At 36.2% G+C, this 19,418-nt stretch overlaps 1 pseudogene; it reads right to left on the bottom strand.

Moving 5' to 3' along the window:
* Positions 1-12,779: 12,779 nt before the first annotated feature.
* Positions 12,780-19,418, bottom strand: part of LOC149147285 (DNA replication licensing factor MCM4-like) — a 32,123-nt pseudogene continuing 25,484 nt past the window's right edge.

Genomic DNA, 19,418 nt, shown 5'->3' with positions numbered 1-19,418 from the left:
GGAAATAGTTGAAGTTTCAAAGGGAGAAGCAACTACATGAGCTCCTGTACGAATTCCTGTAGCAGCTGATCCCATAGAAGTCCAACACCAACAACAAGAGAGTGCACATCTGTAGGTTGAAAAGGCACATGCAGCTCAGCTCTAACAAAATAAGAACTTGCAAAAACACAACAACACCTTAGCAAGTAGACACGTCATGCATGAAGGAAAATGAAGGGATGCAGCAACACCTCATAGTCGATGGCAGCAAATACACTCGAATCACAAGTAAGTAACTAAGTCACTCCTCTATTTGCATCCGTGTAATTAGAAATCATATGAAGGCAATGAGATTGTTGAAATCAAAAGAGGAAAAGGTGGCCAGTTAACTTGGCCACCTTCATTTAGTTGACTCCACTTAACTGAGATGTCACCCACACGTGCGCATAGTCAACTCAAGCAAAAGATGCCAAGGACAGGTAGTGGGAGGAAGAGTTAACTCCGATGTAATAATGAGGGATGATTACGAGGTGGGGCCATGATGGCCAAGCAGGTGGGGACCAATAGTCCTAATTTGGGCAACGTACAACTTGCCAGCTCAACACTCATAACCGAAAATATCCATAAAGGGTAATGAGCACTCCTCCCTGCGCATTCTCACCACCTTTTTTTCATTTCCTCCTCATAACTCAACCACAAAATACTCTTCTTGTGCCCCCACAGCCTCGTAATGATCACCGTCCATCGATTTCCTCCATATTCCATTTTCTACAGGAGCACCTACAAGAAATCTACAAGAGGGACAACGGGCTTCTACAGGAGGGGCAGTGAGTCATTTTGAAGGGAGAAAATGTGATTCTTGGCACGAATCTTAGTCTAAAGAGGTAGGGTTCATGAATTCCCTCTGATTATATATCAAAATGTGAAAGAGTGGTCTCAAATTGGAAGTAAAACAAGTCTTTAAGAGGGTAGAAATACATAGAAAATTTTCTGTTTAAAAAAAAAAAAAAACACAGTCTCCTTTGTTTTTCTATTTCACTCAAAATTCTTTGTCTCCACCTCCATATTTGGTTTTTCAAAAGAAGTACAGGCAGTATGATAGGGGGGTTTATGAGAAAAGAGCCCACTAACTCCACTAGACTCCATGCACATCCTCAAGTGGTGGACATATTTACAAGGGAAAACTGGATGAATTTCTTTGAGAAGTTTAGAGGGTTTGATGATGAAATTGCCCAAGAATTTTCTCTCTCTCTAGTCCCTCACACAAGAACTCATGCTACTGTAACCATTAGAGGCCTCTCCATTGAAATAACCCTTGAATTCATCAGTAGGGTCACTACCCTTCCTCTTGGGCTGCCTTGGAGTAAAGATGAGAAACCAATTGGCCAGGCTGCCAAGAAGAAATTTTTCCAATATAATGAAACCCCTGTTGAAGACAAGAATGGAATTAGGAGGGCTAGTATACCATATCCCTGGGCTGAGGTTAGCTACCAAGTGATCAAATACATTTCTTGTGAGGGGAGGCACAACATTGTTTATGGATATCATTTCAGAATGCTCGATGACTTGAGATATGGCATGGATGCCCCAGCACCTCAAAAGTTCAGTAACCTTACTTTCTCCTTTAGTCCATCATTGACTCCAATACCAATGTACAAGCGCTCCATGCAAAGGCTAAAGGTCAACTGGATTGGCCTCAAACTGAGTACTCCACTCATATTAGGCATGCTGGAAGGCAGAAGAGAAGAAGAAGAGGAGGAGCAGTGGAAGGACATAGACAGAAAGGTAGGATTTTATGGGGAACATTAGCAAACCACAACAGAAGCCTAAGATGCTAGGGAGGCCACCACGGCCATAAAAGCTGAAGAGATTGACTAGGTTACTTAGAGGATGAGCAACACCTTCAGTAGGGGGTGATGATGAGCCTCATAAATGGGTAATTATATGGGCTCATTTTACCTCCTAACCTAGTCAAATCAACCATTCTCTTAGCTTATTGTATGATTTTCTGATTATATTTATGCGTATAAGGTGAGTTGAGTTAGTTATGATGCCATATGGTCTAACATGTATTTAATGCAGAATATTGATGGATTTCGAGGTCAAAGTCAATTATCCAGTGGTCAAATTGCAACAATAACTCGAAGTAGACAGAGGAGAGGACTTATAGGAGGGAATCCCCCTCATTTATTACTCCTCACTTTGAATTCCCCTTCATTCAGCTCGGAGTACAAGCAGTCGAATCATGCACTAGAAGGCAGCCAAGCAAGTGGAGGATGACTGATAGTTATCTCGAGTTTTGGGAGCCAAGCCTCCCTAATTTTAAGGAAGATGTTGGTAGCTTCAGATGTATAAGTAGAGAGGCCTAGGGCCTCACTAGGGTCGGATTTTTTTCTTATGTAAACTCTGCTCAAATTTTGAGCTTATTATTTTGTGACAGCTTCATGTAATCTTGCTATTGTTTTGATAATGAAGATGGAATCCTTTTTGAGCTAGCATTGAATTACCTCAGAGGGGTGAAGCTCTTGGGTTAGGGCCCAATCCAAGAAGCCAAGATTCTCTTTGTATTTGTATGCTTTATTTCAGTTTGCAGATTAATTTGTTGTTAGATGTATTTCTCTTATGGTTAAGAATAGGTTGCTTTTGATGATTTTGTAGTTTGCTTCCATTTGTGCTTTCTGTAGTAGGTTAAGCAGCGATCAGAGAAGATTCAAAAAGGCTAGGAACAGTGCCTTGGCCTCTCTTCCTCCCTCTGGAACCATGATTTGAGGCAAAGACCTTCTTGCTGCCCCAAAAACACAGATTTTCCTCATTCCTAGGACTTTTAGTGTTTGCAACTCTTTAGTAGGTTGATAGTCCAATTTTGTTTTGCTTTAGATCTTCTTTATCATGTCCAATTCCTAATTTGCAATATTACTTTTTCATGCTTTCCTTTCCTACATCATTTCTCAGCATTTCCTTTCACACATATCATAGGTTAAGCCATTTTAATGCAAGACTTTGTTTTTCCTAGATGCACTCATTTCATTGGTTGCTTGATTTCCTTGGTTGACTGTTAGTTTCTATGCAGAAGATATCTGCCAGTATTAGGCCATCTCACCAGAAATCACACCCTCCATCTGATCCATGCCCTACAGGTCTCCCAAACCTCACCTCAATTCTTCCTTAGTTTCCTGAATTTTTCATAGAACTTCTTCCTCCCTCCTTGAGCAAACCCGATCATCTTTCTCTCTCCTGGTGATTCATGGTAGACCTTAGGCACCATAACACCTCATTCCAACCTTCATCCACCTTTTCCACCCACTCTCGCACCCTCAGAACAGTGAAAATTTCTCTCAGCCTCCTCCTGTAGGGCTCGTGTAGTTTCCCTATTTTCCTCCTGTAGTTTTCCTGTGTCCTCCTGTAGTTTTTTCTGTAGGCTTTATTTTGAAGTCCGAGTGTGGGAAAATCTGCTAGAAGGCCACCTAAGAACTTTGAGGACCCATCCAAACCATCCTACATCCTCCCAAGCTCCAAAACCGCCCTCTAACACCACCTGTTCGCTGCCAAACTTACACACAATAAATTAGATGCATGTTGAATTAACATAAAAAAACATAAAAATCAAAAAAATATGTTTTTTGCTTATTTACTTCCAAAAATAGCATGGTGAGATGTTGTTTACTTCCTTGAGTAGGTAATGGCATTTCTTTCATGGTTTTCATAGTGCTTTTGGCAAAAGTAGAATTAGCTTGTTAATTAGGGTTTACTAGGTTTTTCTTTACATTCCAGTCTTTCTCCTTTCTGCAATTAGAATAGCATCTATAGAGTAATCTTTCTTTCCTTTCATCATACATAGAGCTTATTCTTAAATCTATAGAAGTTGGCTTGAGCTCCTAGTGATCTTGCGTCGGCTGACCAAGTGACAACCTGCAGTGAGAACTAGTACTTGTGCATACAGCACCGACGCTTCCAAGTTTGTTTTGAACTATCGGGTTGATAAAAGTAAAGTTGGAAGCCCAGGAGTTGCAACATTCTTGCTGCAATACTGGTGCTCACCATGATGCATCTTCACTCATGTGTTCCCTTCCAATCCGTGTGTTATCACAGGTTTCCAAGGGGCACAGTCACCCCACTTTCCGCGTGTTAGAACCGTTCATGCACCTTCCTTGACTCGCCGCAGCTGTCACACCCTTGCTACCAACAGGGACATCTTACTTGCCTCTGTGCGAAACCATGGTCAAGGAGATACGGTATGACCCACTTATGGGTCTGCTACAGCAAATGGTCTGAGGTCTAATTGGGACTTCTTACCGGGGAGATCCCCTGACATGTTGGCAGGTCTAGCACTGTCAACAATAGTGTTGGTTATGCAGTCTCCATTAGCAGGAATTTTGGACCATATTAGTGTATGTTTTTTCAAACTCAACCTCATAAAGCCACTCTAAAATTATTGACTGAAGAGATTCCATTTATCAGCTTTATGTCCATCTAAATCTAGAAATCCCTCATTATTCCCACATTGCTGCCATAATTAATTGCGACCTAGAACTATTAGTAGCTACATATGCTAAGATTATAATATCTTGTTGCAACTTTTCACAGATACTAAATCAAATATTTTGACAATTTGTTCTAGCCATTACATCCCACCCAAGGCTCTATACTCAAATCAAATACTTCTCCCATTTCCAACTTTCCAACATAACCGATTCTCTGCAATGGGGAATGCCAAGACTAGTGCTTTCCAAATGATAGAAGCATTACATAGGTTTGATTGGAAATTTTATCCAACCTTCTATGGAAAGAGAAACAAGGTATTTTGTATGCATTACTTACTACTCAAACACTTCGAGTTTCATCATCCTCCATAGGCTATTTGTTCCAAGGGAGTTTGCCTCTTTCTCCTCCATCCTTCCTATCATATCTCATTTAAACCTATGATCACACACACACACACACACATAGTTTAAATAAGGACTTCTATTAGTTTTCAAGAAATTATGATATACAATGCAAAAATAGATGATTGAACACCATCTTACTTAGAAATTTAGACCACCAACATTCCTATGTACCTAAAGAACTCCAAATGCGTCAGAACAGAACACATTTGATAACAGAGAGCATCCAAGTATTCCCATTAGTCTCGTACATTCATAAGTCTACTTATTTGTTCATCTCTTGATGTGGTCTTCCAGGTCCATTACCTTATTCATCTCCTAGTGTGGTCTCACAGTGCTACTTCCATGGGAAGATTCTTAATCAAAGTTGATGCTCTTAGGGGTTTTAGTTACAATAGACTCATCCCTTGCAAAATATGTGTCTGAAATTAAGAAGACATGATATTTTTATTCACTTATCCTCCTATCTAGGAAATGTTCAAAGCATAGGATATAGTGGGTGACGTCACATAGCCATTGTTCTAGCTACTATTGCACATCATCCCCCAACCCACCTAGCCCTAAGTTGATTTGGTAGAACACTTCCACCTGATGTGAAAACCTTAATACCATTGCAAGGAACTTGGGTGATGTTTGCAGTCTGCTGTAATTTTCCCTTGAGGAAACAATGTTCAACTTTCACTATAAAGAGTCTATGTTGAATTTCCACTATGTCATTTTTATCAGTGGATATGGATGGGCAAGTAGGTTACTTGTTTCAGGGACTAGTTTTTGCAATTGAGTAATAAATATGAACTCATAGAGAGTAATATTCAACAAGAATAACACGTGGGGAAGGAATAGGAGTGAAATGTTGATCCAACCACCACACATGAATCTCTACCCCAACCATATTTTTGAGTGTATCTGTCGAAAGGCCACTTCCTAATGGTTGTTGTCGGTCGATAACTGTAACACAATTGAAATGATTTTGCATGATGGACGTAGTCTGTTGTATTCTTCCCACTTAATGAAAAAATATATTGAAGAGTATATACCAAAGGGCCTTTATATTCCCTTTTCACATTTTCCAACTAAGCATGTTAGTTAACTCTTCACAGCCATTGGTTCCTCCAACAGAATAATATATAAAAGCCTCGAGCAAAGGAACATTCAGTGAGAATAATGCTCGAGGAGGGATAAGGTGGTGATTTGTATATAAATTTTTCCATCAACCCTTTAGTGTGGAATCTTTAATGGATAGTCACCCTCAAAATCTAAATCCATGGGGACCAGTTCTCTACGAAACCTTCTTCCATCAAAATGGTGTTGGACCTCCATCTGGGAAGACTTAGGTACTACTAACTATACTTGAGGGAAATGTTCATCGCAATGTGGGCAAGTCATCTAACACACCTTAATGGATGGAAAAATAGGGAGACTAGAATTGGTTATGGATGTCTCTTCTTTAGTTTTCCCATGTCTTATCATGGTCATGGCATGATGTAATCATGGGAAAATTCACATTTTATCCTCATAGGGTTGTGTGCTCCCTTTAATGTTCTTAGTAAGGGGTGTAAAAACCTACTATGTCTCTTCCATATACTAAGACTTGCGAATGAATTCATGGAAGTGGAAGGATAAATTTTTGCCTCTACCACTATTTAGTCCTTATAAATCCTTTACCCAGATATAATTCCTTCATTCACTAGTAAATAAGCCTCCCAATTTTTATTTTTTTTTGTAACTTGCATCATGCTAAACCCACAAAGGATTATAAAAATAGCATAATCCTCATCATCCACACACAATTAATATGCTTTTTGTTAATCTTTTGGAAAAGGACAAGCCCCTAGAAGATAGCAGTAGGTTCAAGAATTTTGTTTGTTGTCCTCTATCATCCTTAAGATAAATTATGGTTGGAATTTCCAAATAGGTTGCAATTGGTGGCCCTGCCACCTGCAGGTGCTATCTTTCCCTTAGAAATTCCATCAAAAAGTAGTTCCTGAAGGGTATGGATAAAATTACTTCTAGGAGGGACATGGGAGATACAAATTTATGGGGCTTTGGAGCTAATATCACGTTTGCATGCTCCAAATTCCACAGACTTGTCTTTCCCCATTAAAAAATATTTTTTAACAACTTCCTCTGGAGGGACAGGGAATACCCAAAGCCCTAGGGCCTTGGAGCCAATCATGAATTTTAAGTCTTTAGAGAATATAGACCTATCTATTCCTTTTAAAATTAGATTTTAACAACTCTCTTAGAAGGGAAACTACTTGGGCTATGATTCTGTGAGTTGGTTCCATGTCATCAAAAATCAGTTTATTTCTAGCTTGTTAGGTTTTCCTTTGAGTACAACTAGTCAACAGTAATGCCAGGCCCATAAGAAAGTACTCTAGTCCGTGGTTTCCCTTACCTCATGCATGTCTGGATCCTCAAGAACTATTCTCCAAGCTTTGATAGTTAATGGACAATTTAAAAAAATGGCTAGAGTATTCATCATCAAATCCACACATAAAAAATTCCATGTAATTCCATGTAAGATTCAAGAAGAATGGAGCTTAAAGACATGATACTATGCAAAAGGATCGACTGTTGAATAATTCCAAAAAAAAAAAAAATCTCACCTCGAATCCTCCATATTAATGATGAATCTTACCAATATCGTTATATGTTGTTAGACATATTATGTAATGTCAAGTACATTTGAAGGCATAATACACTAAAAGAAAGAAATGAATTAAGAAGAAATATATTTGTAAAAGTCAAAATAGTTCACAAAAGACAAGATTCTAGATTGGAAATCTTCATCCCCATAAACAATTTCATTCCCATGAACAACTAGTTTCTTCATTATCCAAGCACACTTACAAGAAAATGAGAAAAAAAAAAAGCATAAATACGGTATTGCTAGACATTATCAAAATTTACAAGAAAAATATCATAGAATACCTGTTAGTGTCAAGACTTCATGATCGAAGCCAAAAAATCAAGAAATGATAAAAGAATCATTAATACACTATTTTCAAATGCAACAAGTGACTAAAAGGTATAGGGTTAGAATAGGTAAAATAACATCTCATAGCACAAAACCAAAACCAAGCCTTGTTGATCAAAGATAATGCATAAGAGGACATAGAAAAACAACCCAAAGAATTTTGGATAAAGGAGACTAAAGATAGCAAGAGTTCAAGCACATAATTATACTTTAAAGGGTAGAATTAATGTGATCACATTCCCCAGAATATATTTATAACAACATTGCATGCTACTTTTATATACTTTGAATACATGTTATAATAAACATAAAAAATAGTAAATATAAAAAAGGAAATGAAAATAAAAATTATGTCCTTTAAAATTGCTTACCTGTTAATTCTCTTCATAATATGCAAATGAAGCTCCCACAAATTATAATTATTGTAATTGTGGTAATTGTTGAAGAATTTATTGAACGGGTTGCAATTAAAGCAGATATTATTGAAAGGACTATGAAGAATGACCTTGGGAATGGAGAGAAGTAAGTTAAACTTGTGTTTGTCCAAGCTTCATGAAATTAGTCAGATGTTGATGGTATAGTCGTTGAAATTGTTGATGCTGAAGGGGTGGTGCAGATGGAGGTGGAGGTAGCAGAGTTTCCATAGAAGTTTGTACAGATTGTGTGATAGGAGGCATAGAAGAGAGTCTTTGCGATTGTTGCCTTTGTGAGAAAGGAATGTTTCTCGATGATGGTGTCAGGTGACATGAAGTCAAATCTCAGGGGGTTAGAGACAAGGGAATAACCCACATTGGCATGATATTTTGGTACCATTCCCATTGGCATTTTTGTACCTGATGACCTCGAGTCATTCACTTAAGTGACAGGGTGACTAGCAGAATGAGTTAAATTGAATGAAGATGACAAGCCAAAACTTGAATTGTTGTGGCCAAGAACATAAATTTGAAGTGTTCTCAGCCTTTATTGTGAAGTTGGGCTATCATTTTCATGTTTTAGTGAGGAGGTCGATCCATTATAGGTCAATGTCCTAATGCACCTTGACTACTTTGCGGCAAAGATGATGTCTCAGTAGAAATATCTTTGATATTTTTAGACACAATATATAATTGTAGAAGAGAATATGGATTGTGCTCTTTAGAATCCTACATTAAGAAAAATATAATTCTATCAGACATCCTTTACCTTTACATGCTAAGGAAATCATTAAAAGACCAAGAAGGAGAAAAAGGAAATGAGGAATATTTTTTCATCAAACTAATTAGATAAAAAAATACAACAAGGAGAAAGGAAGGCTACCGTTCTAGGAGGTCGTCTCTCCTCACTCATCATAGGGCTATCCATATGACACAAGCATCCATGCATATGCTAATCACTGTCAAGAAGAGCAGGTTCCAAATCCATTCTTTTCTCTCTCTCTAAGCTTGGGCACTTCTTTAGGTCACCAGGAAAATAATCATATTTCCTTGAGTTATCACTTCCTCTACCATTGTTCTCCAATATTGGGCTCATATCCTCTCAAATTATTCTTCTTCCTCTAAATTTCACCAGTTTCTAGACACCATTCTACTTCTTATTATATCAATTTCCTCAGGTAGTTGTACATGTGAAAGTAGTCCATGTGAATATATTTTTCCCCTATAATTTCCATAGGCATCAATTAGAGTACCATGTATTGGATGATGCCTCCAATCATAGCCATTCCTTAAACCATATGCTACACTCATATTATCAGTGTCAAGTTTCCTGAGGTAATATCCATCACCTTTCCCACCCATTATCCTTGTCTTCTTTCCTGCCATTCATCCTTCTAAAAATCCTTGATGGAGAAGGAGTCCTTCGAACTCCAATTCTTGATGATGCGAGAGGATCACTCTTGCCTACAACACTTGATAGAGAAGGATACCTTTCGATTCCAACTCTTGGTGAAGAGGAAACCCTTCCACCTCTTAACCTGGAGAGTAGAGGGGAAGGTTTTCCAACTCCCATCCTTGACAAGGGAGAGAGAGGCCTTCCAAGTCTAATGCTTGATTGAAAAACATTGAAATCATAATCATTATAGCTTGTAGTAGGATTCTATCCATATCCAAGCTCAAGAAAAGCATCTGCACTTTCTAGTTGATTGGCCTTCTAGTAATAAGAAATAATAGTGAGTGGTAATGTAGAAAGATATGAAACCTACAATCCAAAATCAGTCCTACATGCATAACATACAACATCCCACATGAGGTCATGATTTGATGGTGAGGATAGGGCATGTGGGGTCACCAAACAAGATTTGACTATCCAAGAGCATGATTATAGAGGTTGGAGCCACATATAAAGGAAATAGTACCTGAAATACTTTGACACAATATGAACCCCCTGTTGTAGTAACATAGCCATGCATGCAATTCAGAACAATATGAGAATAGGACATTTATTTTTGTAGGTTGGCTAAATGGAACTTTGTGATTTTCCATTCAAGGAACTGGACACATTTAGGGGAGCAAGTCAACTATAAGAAGTTATGATTTAAAAAATAATATACAACACCAAGCATCAGTGAAAAAACCAATTAAATGTGATGAGAACCACACAGAAAGCTAAAATGTTCAATAATCCAAATAACAATAATCAATTTTTTTATTTAAAAAGAATGATGAAGTCCATTGTATTAAAAGAAGCTAGCTAGACAGAATTCCCAATGAGTTTTCTAAAAAAATGCATACACATGAATGGTTTCCAAATAAATGTTCTCACAAACTCATACTTAACAAAGAAACACTCAATAACTTGAGAAATACTCAATAAAGACTATTTCCAGTGGTAAGCATCAAGAGCAAGTCTTAGGCAAGACTCATGAATCTTAGCTAGCTGGTGAGTTTCAAGAGAAATTCTTAGGCAAGACTCACGAACCCTAGCCAACTCAAACTACACTGTTCCAAATTTTTGTAAGCATCAGTTGCAAAAGCTAGGTCAGATTAAACAAGGTTAGAACTGTGAAAATATGTAAACACACTTTTATGTGTCACATATAGAGAGGTAATTTTCTATAGGACATGTACATGTTCATGATCGTATTAACCTAGCAAATAGAATCTTACATACATCTACATGATTGGTTACCATTAGGTGTAAACTTCAATCTATACACTATCTCAATAATTGGGCTACATATCATAGAAGAATATTGTACATACTTGAAATAAAATTTAACAATTGTTGGAGAAAATTATAAAGTACATTCTTAAACTAAAAGTATATGTTAACTAGAAGTCACCTACAAAGTCATATTTTCACTGTGTTGTTTATCTCAAAAAGAAGAATAACATGCATCTAATCTTTGGGAATCTTCATGCCACCTTTCTGGACTTTCATGTATAGATCTACCAAATCTCTCTAGTTTTGGACTTGATGAATCCTCATTTATTTCTGAATTTGACCCCTCTACCTACCATGTGGACCATGTACACATTTAACAGGAAAGTTAATTTTCTACACCTTAAAGAAATCAAATATGGGACTTTTTTGCATAAAAATGTACTAGAGAGCATAGAAAACATCAATAGTCCAAGTGTTCCAACCATAAACTCAATTTTGAAATTCTTATAAATGATGTTCTTCGATGCATCTTAAGGGGAAAACCTCTTACCATGCTTGATTGTTCAAACTATTTCCTAGCTTCCAAGTACTTTGGATTTACATGGATGTTGTAGCTCAGCCGTTGGGTCTGAGACTTAGGTTGTCTTGGAGATGTAGTCCCAGAGGATGGACTATCAGGAGGAATCTGGAGGTCTTCCTCGATTATCCAGATAGGTACATAATGAAATGCTCCTCCCCATGTATGGAAAAGATGTTGCATTGCACTATGGGAAGGTGGATGAGATCTAAGGTCTTGTAACATGATCGAGGTATATGTTTCCATCATAGCCCTTCATCTAGTGTAGTCATATCTTCTTCATATGATGCAAAAGGTCATCTATTGCTGAACATTATCAAGATGATTACAAAGGAAACCTATGCACTTGTGGACACACTCTTAGGTCATTATAGCCATTGTCTTGAAGTATTATTGAAGATCTATCTAAGAAAGGAATGCTTGTTTTGGGTTTTCCCCCTTGTGGGGTTTTTCCCTAGTCTTTGATCTAAACATCTATATCTCTTATTATGATTTGTTATCTTTGTTTTCTCCTTACTGTTATTGATTTATTTATGAAGTGAATTTGATGTTAGAGATGAATAAATTATATAAGATGCTCTAGCAACCTCACTTGTAATTAACTGGAATATCATTTATCTTAAGTAATACAAACCATCCTCATAAATTAGACTAACAGGGGAAAGAAATGCATGTATGAATGGATATATCAGTAACTAAATTATCAATAGACAATTGGTCACATAAATTGATGCAATTTGAAATATCATACTATATTATAATGACACGTTTTACAACTTTAATGGTTATGTCCCCCAAAATCAAACAATTACTTCATAAAATTTTAACTTGACAATTGAATAATGCAAGGAATTGAGGACTCAAAAATCAATTGAAAGAGAAAAATGTTGTATAATTGGTTACATAAGAAGGAATAATATAAGAGTTTACACCTTTGACTACTGATATACCCATTTTCATATTCTAGTCAAAGCTAATAAATAAAGGCTTCACAAGGTGTAAATATTTCTATGTTACATTTGCTTGTCACAACCATTCTCAGGACTTCTTTTCTTAACTTGAATCTTTCATCCGATCTGGTACCTGTTTGAGTTGGTAAGGGAACCTTCCATGAAGGGCTACAATAGTTTCAGGGTGGATGACAATTATGTCAAATACACTGCCTAGAAATATTACAAATTGACTTCAAAAGAGGATCACACAGAAGGCATCAGTGTAAGAGATGAAATGGGTTTGTGAAATACAACCTTGATATTTTCTAGGGACATTAATTTGTGTCTTATATTCTCTTAACATTGCCTCCATGAATAACTACAAATCCCTTGGTGATGAGGATTCCAAGAGCATTGCGAATCTGAAAGAATCCCAAAGGAAACCAATTAACCATGTGAGCATACCAGTGTAGCCAACCAATAAAGACAATCATTTCAACCACAACATACAAACAATCAATTATGTCAATCTGTATATGCAGCGATGATTGAATTGAAAATACACAAAGGGAATCCTTAGATCATGAAGACGAACTTTGACTAATCCCTAATTGCGCATCCCCTCCAAAAGTTGGCGGTTCATCCATATATCATAGGTCAGGATTTTAATGCAAACAAAAATCAGTACACTTCTAACTTATCTAGAGGAGTCAAGAATATGTCACCTCTGATGTTCGAGTAGATGGTCCTCCAACTTGAGCCTTTTCCATGAAAATATTTTTGAGTGTTGTAACTAGATTAGCCTGCCTTATTCTTTCATTGGAAGAAACTCCTGTTGTAATGAGATCCATGTCAATAGCCCCTATCACCATGACACACTGCATTCATTGAAATTATTGTTGTATAATATATACCTTAGACCTAGATTAAATGGATATAAAAAAAACAAAGGCATAGTTCCATCCATACGAGTGAGACTGGCATGTTTCAAGACTATATAATAAGAGACTTCTAAACCCAGGAAAATTGACCACCTTTTATCAATAAAGTTGTAGAATTTACTAGTAGCATGATCGACGATAGATTGTTTAAAGGAAACTTCAAGAAGTTTGAATGCTTCACCCACATCACACCTTTCAATATGCACAGGCCACCGCTATTAAGCATTATTTGTCTAATTCCAATTTTCATGGCCATATATATATATATATATATATATATATATATATATATATATATATATATATATATATAGATATATATATACATATGTGTATATATATATGTAGATATATATATATATATATATTTGTGTGTGTGTGTGTGTGTGTGTGTGTAGATATCTATATATATATGTGTGTGTGTGTGATTTTATAGTCCCTTTTGTAGTTTTATTTACTTGGGAAGATAGTTATATGCACAACTTCTATTCTAGATGAGGTTGGTTTCTTATCCACTCAGAGTATCAAATACGAGCATGTGATTCACTAATTCATATTAGGCTCGTAATTTGTCTAGGTGTTGTTGTGATAACCTGCAAATTTTATCAAGGGACCAAAATTGAATTAGCACAACATGTAGAATTTTATGTGTCTAAATATGATGTGGAAGAGAGAGAGAGAGAGAGAGAGAGAGAGAGAGAGAGAGAGAGAACATGTAGAATTTTATGTGTCTAAATATGATGTGGAAGAGAGAGAGAGAGAGAGAGAGAGAGAGAGAGAGAGAGAGAGAGAGAGAGAGAGAGAGAGAGAGAGAGAGAGATAAACCATTATGTTTGACTCTATTTTCAGTAAATATTTTGGACACATGTGCAACTAACCTTTTTACTGTTGCTAAGAAAGTTCCCCCTCCAGAGCATTTCAACATAAACATGGGTAAGATCCTCTGTAGCCTCATCAGATATCTTGGGATGTATGTGTGATCTTGGATAACTTATATATAAAGTTAGGGTTGATGCATCCAATGTGTATACTCTTAGGTCATGTAATGATAAATGATATAGTTGCAGTCATGTAAACTGGAATAATGTTCTTCAAGTACCATATGAATCCATCCCAAGCAATAGACATAATTCCATACCTCAGGCTCTTCATAATGCAATGCAGCAAAATGTCTTGCAAGGCACCAATGCGTTTTCTCATAGACTTTGTCAAGAGCCAAGTAAATCAAATCAAACTTTTAGGTGTAAACCCTTAATTTTGTGGATTTGAAAAGTGAGCAAACCCCATAAGGAATCATACCATATCCACAACACTCACTAAACTTTACATGGAGAGAAAGGTTGGAGGAAGTTGGATATTGTCAATGACTGAAAGTCTCAGATTGTAGCATGAACCACTAGGGTTGCATAAGCTAACACAGATTTTCTGGAATTAAGGGATGTTATGATCCCAACCTTGGAAAATTACACGATATGTTGTTCCATCACCTACCTCAAATAACATAACACATTAAGAAGTGATAAAAACGTGTATAAAATACAATAGAATGTGGGTAAGCTTGATCAAGTGAAAACCACCGAATGCACAATATTTAGTCAAGTGATTTGAAGAGGGAAATCGAACCTCATGTAGCATGCTTCAAGCATTATCTAATATCTTGTTAAACTCATATATGCAACAAATTACTCTCACTCAGTACTAGTGCTCCACTTTCCAATGCCTATTAAATTTGAAAACTAATCAATAATCCATAATTTCAATGGATGTGATAGTTCCATTCCTTCTTATTAAAAGATTCAATTATGCAACATCAAAGTCGTTAAACATTTCACTAGTTTCACAATCCTTTGACACATAAATAGTCAAACCAACTACAGAGCTTCCTCAACCACTTATGCACACACTGAAGTAGTTGAGACTTACTCTTACCTAGGTCCCCAACAAGGAAAATGTGGATGCCACCATGGAAAGCAAAAACTACGGCTAACTATAGTGACTTTCCCCCAAAAAGTTGTTTCCAACAATAATAGCCACTTCAAGGTTTGGATCACAGTACAGGTGTAATAAATTACTAGAAATGAAAGAGACAAAGGTTTCAGATAGTATTACCTAACATAAACCTTTTTTCACATCTTTCATCTCTGAGATACTTGGCGCCTATGACTTGGTTAAATTCTCATAGATATTAGGCTACCATGATAGCTCTTTGAACTTATCAACCTACAAATCGGATATACAAGATGTCATGATATCTCTTTCAACTTCTCAACCTAAAAATAAGAAATGCATGTTAGTGAATTCGGTAAATCCATTAGTTCAGCGAAAAGGTGAGGATAAGAGTAAATTTATACCTTGGCTTCATACTAAGAAGCTTAAATATCACCTTCTTGAAAAGAAGCAAAGCAATCACTAGTGGCATCATGCTCCATTGGATCTTCATCTTGCAGTTGTGTCTTGTCTTCCTTCTTTAAGTGAAGGGAGTTCATGTAAGTATACAAACAAAAACCATTTAAAGCTTTCATTTACAATGCATAGTAAGAACAAAAAATATTCAAGCACATGCAAAGCAACTTTGGGGCATGATTATACCTTAAAAGGGGATTTTACTATCCTCTAGTTTTGTCCTACTCTAACACTCATGGCCCCAAAGATTCCAGTTACTTGAAAAAGATTAACAAGTCATGATCAAAACACCTTTCACAAAAATATTTTTTCTACAAAAAACCATTTCTATAAATCATTGTCTACCTCAACTCTATTACCAAGTTTGGCAACATCCACTATATTTTCATGCATTAACAAGTTGACTGTATGTGGGGTTCCCCCTCTAGAATGGCATTAGGGGTTTCCTGCAACCTTATGATTTACTTGTCAACAAACATGACCCCAAAATAAATGAAAAGGAGAATGTTGTATTCAATAACTAGATTACTATTTAACTCAACTATATTGACAATTACCTGCATCTATTATGAACCAAAGTCATGGAGTTCATAGCAGCACATTCCAACCTTCCACATCGAGTAGGTTCGTCAATTCGACCTGGTAGTCAGGTTATGAGTAAAAACATAGGTTTCCAAATACATTTTTGAAACTCTTTTGAGACACAACCATTTTCATAGACAACAAGTAGCATTCACTAAGAGAGGTTGAGAACTATTTCCAATGGCATGAATAAATCATGAACATTGACACATCACTCCAAAATCAAATTATTTTCCCTTTAGTATAAACTCTATTTTATGTAAGAAACTGTATAATAATGAAGAAATTCAGGCTACAGTCAAAAGATATAACTACGAAACAAAATTATAGTTGTTTTAAAGCAGACAAATACCTCTATCAATGGGCACTAGTGGTGGAGCATAACCACAAACAAGGCTCCTAAAAAATGCCTCTTTGATTTTAGGAATTATTGAGTTGCATCATATAATCATCCCTATCATTGAAACCATTTTCTGAATATCTATATTTCAATGGAAACACAGGTTATTCTTAGTTTCTACCAAAAAGGGGCATTGAAACAAATGTCTAAAGAGATTAGATAACATAGAGAAAAAATGAACTGATCACCAAATCCTACCTGAGGGATTCAAATCTTGCATGTTAACTGTATATTTGAGATTAAATATTCTTTCCTAAACACAAAATAAGTTATGTAAATAAATATAAATTTTTTATACAATTTTATGGGGTGGTCAATTTGAAAGGACCATGCAAATGAAACCATAAGTTGAAAATGAGATATAGTTGACACATGAATCTTGAGAGGATTACAGTCTGCCTACCTATATGTGCTTCTCCCACAAACGTTTAAGGCGAATAGAAACATGTATCAAAGCTATCTAAAAACTAGCAATAACTTCTAGGGGGTATTTAATCATCTTCCCATAAATGTCGTCATCATAATACAAGATGTTCATTTCATCAACGTCTAAAGAATCACCTTCTACTTCCATTGTCTGCAAGGCTCATCATCTAACTGCAGTCAACATAAAATATAAGGTATCCAACCAAAGAATATACTACATGTAAAACATGTTAATAAGTGGAGAATGATTAAAAATAAAAGAACAAACAAACATGACATGCTCTAAAATCCACATGTATTTTCCCTCAGGATCTGAAGGATCATACTATGTAATATTTAAGAAAATGTTGAACTACTTGATTAACATCTTGAACATTAATGTTACTCCCCCAAACAAGTATAAGAGGGTTCCCACCAAGATCACCCTCAGAATATTGATGAATCTACATATACCAACCAAGAAGGTTTACTATGTAGTTAACATTGTGTCTACCTTAGGGAAAACAATGATCATCTAAATTGACAATAATATACAAAAGATGCGTCCCTATTCGTAATTGTCAACAAGTTACCTCCCTATTCGTAATGCTAGTTGGAATCAATGTTCAATAAATTGACTTGTGAATATGTAATCTTGTGAAAGTATAGAATATTATTGACCAAATATTATCATAAATTTGTTGTTTCATGCCAAAAATTGGGGTTCATGACTTAGATACCAGGACACCAAACACAACATCACAAAATTTTTGTTTAATGCAAGAATGTGAAAGAAGACAACTATATTTATTAACACTTCTCCCTAAGATTGAATTTTAGACTCTATATTAATAAAATGTACTAGAGTAAGGTCATGGCCTTCAACTTCTCTATGACTATTCAAAGGTATTACAACTTGAACTCCAAGAAGCCTCAATTCAAGGAATTTTTCCAAACAACTTGCTTGGAGCCCAAACAACTTCCTTGCTCCAAACAATTTTTCATAAGACACATAAAAGAAATAAAAGGATCCATGGTGTGATGGTGAAGACCTCATCCTACACTCTTAATGAGAGGAGAAAATCTATTTTTCTCTCACAGAGAAATGGTTTGCATAGACATGAAATTCTGACAAGTCAAAGGATTTTTACCCTATACAACTATTATCACTGGGCTAGAAAGGGTTGGGATATATCAACCTTCAACCAAGTGTAACTATTTAAAACCAACTTTTGACTGTAAGTTAGTCCTTCTAATCTAAGAGGGTGTTATGGGTAGAATCACCCTAGAGTCTTGGGTTGAGTACCCCAACAAATTGGAGTGCATACACCATAAAGAGACATGCAAACAAGCAATCCTAATACTTAAATTATTGAAATAGGAAGAAGAGGTATTACCCAGAGGTCCTACATTTGAGGTCGTTCTTGTAGGGTCCAAACCCTCTGCTTCTTCCAAAGCCTTAGAACCTGCAACTTATTCAATCAAAGCATATACAACAACATTAGTAGAAAACATGTTCATGATATAGGTGTTAGGTCATATAAGCATGTAATCAAATAAGCATTAATATAAGATTTTATAAGCAAGTCATAACATATATTAATTCACAAAGACCATAAACATCAGGAATAAGACAACGCCTCTTTATTGATGTAAACTAAAGAAAATATGGAAGAACTACAACCTGAGTCATCTGCTGGCTCCAAGGGTAATCGTCCTCCGGATCCATCCTGACCAGGGCTCAACAATCCTCATCCATAGGTATGGACAAGGATGTCATGAAGGGATGAAGGACATCTCAAGAAGGAAACAGTGGTTTCCTATGACTTGGGAGTACAGAAGGCACATGGATTTCTTTAGACTTGATCAGGGATGTAATCAAATATAATATCAATATCTAATATTTTCTCCTCCTTTAGGCCTTCCCATGGAGGTGTATTTATACTTCTCCAAATTAGTTTTTTCAGTTGGCAAACAATTGGGTCATGGGCTATAGTAGGCGAGTAATAGGTAAAACACATAAACTCTACTCGAATTTAAGGAGAATATATATTTTTTAATGTTTTAAAACATATACGTGGGTTTAATATAGACTGACCCACGTGTACACACATTTTATACAAATAAAAATAGCATATGGGATTTCAAACATTGTTTTTTATAATTTGGACCAAGTGTGGAAGGGAAGGGTTTCCCTAGGCCATATCATAGACTATCTCATATACCCAGGGTGGTAAATGGTTATATAATAGATG

Source organism: Pinus tabuliformis, chromosome 9 (assembly GCF_031772625.1).
Source record: "Pinus tabuliformis cultivar Carrire ecotype Pingquan chromosome 9, CPIR1, whole genome shotgun sequence".
NCBI classification, from domain to species: domain Eukaryota; kingdom Viridiplantae; phylum Streptophyta; class Pinopsida; order Pinales; family Pinaceae; genus Pinus; species Pinus tabuliformis.
This window is presented reverse-complemented; position numbering and strand designations above follow the sequence as displayed.